General features: G+C 36.5%; 1 pseudogene; it reads left to right on the top strand.

Annotated features, from left to right (window-relative positions):
• On the top strand, nt 1-455 carry LOC141491848 (uncharacterized protein KIAA1143 homolog pseudogene; annotated as a pseudogene).
• The last annotated feature ends 1,795 nt before the right edge of the window (nt 456-2,250 follow it).

Consider the following 2,250-nt stretch of genomic DNA (forward strand, 5'->3'; position numbering starts at 1 on the left):
ATGAGCAAACAGAACCAGGTGTCGTATGTGTGCCTGCGGGAGCCCTTGTTCCTGGCTCACTTCAAGCAGAAGGTGGGCTATAAGGTAGGGCCCACCAGTAGAGACCAAGAAAATTCAACCTGAAATCCCCGAAGGAGATGACAGGAGTGACAATGAAGAGGAGCAGCCACAAGTTGTTGTACTGAAAAAAGGAGATTTATCAGCAGAAGTCATGAAAATTAAGCAGCAGATCAAGTCTTCCAAACCAGATGAAGAACCAGCTTCAGCTGATGGAAAATTATGTTTAGAAAACCAGTCAAAAGTGACCTTCAGAAGAGAAATATTTGGGTTTGACAGCAAACTCCAGGAAGAAGAAAAAAGATGAATAAAAAAAAGGAGGTTGTGGTTCCCCAAACACATAGAAACAAATAAAAAACAGTATCCTGCTTTCTTTTGATGATGCAGAGGAAGATTAAAAATTGTACATACTTTTGAACTTTTGCATTCTATCCTTCAAGTGCATTTGGGACTGTTCCTTAAATATTTCTTTTGAACTTCTCATTTTCTTTGAAGAGTGGCATATGCTGGTGATGTGGTATATGTTTGAACTCTGATGTAACTGAAATATTTCAGCAAAAATTATAGAGAAGCTTAAGGCGCTTGATTATGGATATATGACATGGGTATACATGATATCCACTTCCCTTCCTTTGTCATCTCTATGACATAGTATCCAGGAACTTTTAGATTAGAGACAGGAAGTCAAGGTATTCATTCATTTAAAACTTTTGATTAGATCTAGAGACCTGAAGTTTAGGTGATTTGCTCAGTGACCTTGAGGAAGCTGTCCTGTTTTCCCTAATTTCACTTAAGTATCTTGAATTAGCAGGAATATCCCGTTAATGCAAAAAATAATTCTTTACTCTAATGCCTGCAACTTCCCTCAAATATTGAAACATTTTTTAACTTGCTTGACGGAAGTATTTAGAGTCTGTGCTTTCCTAATGTGTAGAGACTTTTGCTGTTTTTATTATCCCCCCATCTTTCAATCTTAGAAAGTTCCATGTAAATTGATGAATGACTCCTTTTTGGAATATATGTTTTAAATACAATCAGATCTGGGATCCAGAGTAATGTGCAACTTCATCGAAAGAAAGGGGAATTCTCAAGCTCATTCAGCTATCCAAAAGAATTGTGTTCTAATTAAAAGACCAACAAGAATTTATGGTGGATTGGCCCCAACTCTTGTGGAATGGTGTTTTAATGCAGCTCCTAAGACTGTGATAAAAGTAGGAAATGTAAATAAATACAATGGATCCCAAGGCAGGTGTATACAAGTCCCTGGGCCCAATGGGATTAATGGCCAGCCTCAGCCTGTGGGTGGAGGGTGAGAAGCCCTGGTGAGGCTAGCCTCTGCCTCCAGAGGGATGAGAACATCTTAGTGTTGTGTGGGATGAGTCTATCCACTTAAATAAAATTCGGTGATTTCTCAAGGAAAAAAAAGTAAACAATTCAAATATTATACAGCCATAGTCAGGATAATACAAGTTTAGTTGCTGTTTTATTAAAGGATCAGGTTGTTTGAATATTTTATTCTGGATGACAAAGGAACTAGGATTACAACAAGAACCACTAACTAAATGAAACAGTATAAATCTTCAAAGGGAAGAAATATATAGTTAAGGAATTAAGTGATTTTTTCAATCATTACTAATGAAAAGAACAGAGCTGAATAGAAAATTTACTATCAAACACAAAACTCGAGAGAAGCATAAAAAAGTAAATGGAAAAAAGGGCACATAAGTGATTTAATAAGAAGAAAATGTTTATATTCCTACAAGTAAAGTGAATACCTGTAATTATTAAGAACATTGCCATCATCGGGTCAATTAGGAGTACACATACACAGAGTGTACAAGTGTGAGTTGACTAGGATAGGAAGACATTAAAAAAAATTAAGGGGTTAGAAAGAGTGAGAAGGGGAAAAGGATAAGAAGAATGGAATATATTATCTCATAAAAAACGGTCCAAGGAAGACGGAGTCAAGATGATGGAAAGAAGGCAGGGATTTAACTGAACTCTACTCATACCTCTCCAAATACCTGTCAATAGTAATTCTAATCAAATTCTTGATTGTCAAAACACACAAAAAAGATGGAGTAAAACAATTTCCAGTCTAAGAAAACTTAGAAAGTTGGCAGGTAAGTTCTGCTCCTTAAGGATGAGAAAGGAGTTCAGTTCATTGCAGGCCAGACTAGTGCAGATAAAACC

Source organism: Macrotis lagotis, chromosome 6, assembly GCF_037893015.1.
Source record: "Macrotis lagotis isolate mMagLag1 chromosome 6, bilby.v1.9.chrom.fasta, whole genome shotgun sequence".
NCBI lineage: Eukaryota > Metazoa > Chordata > Mammalia > Peramelemorphia > Peramelidae > Macrotis > Macrotis lagotis.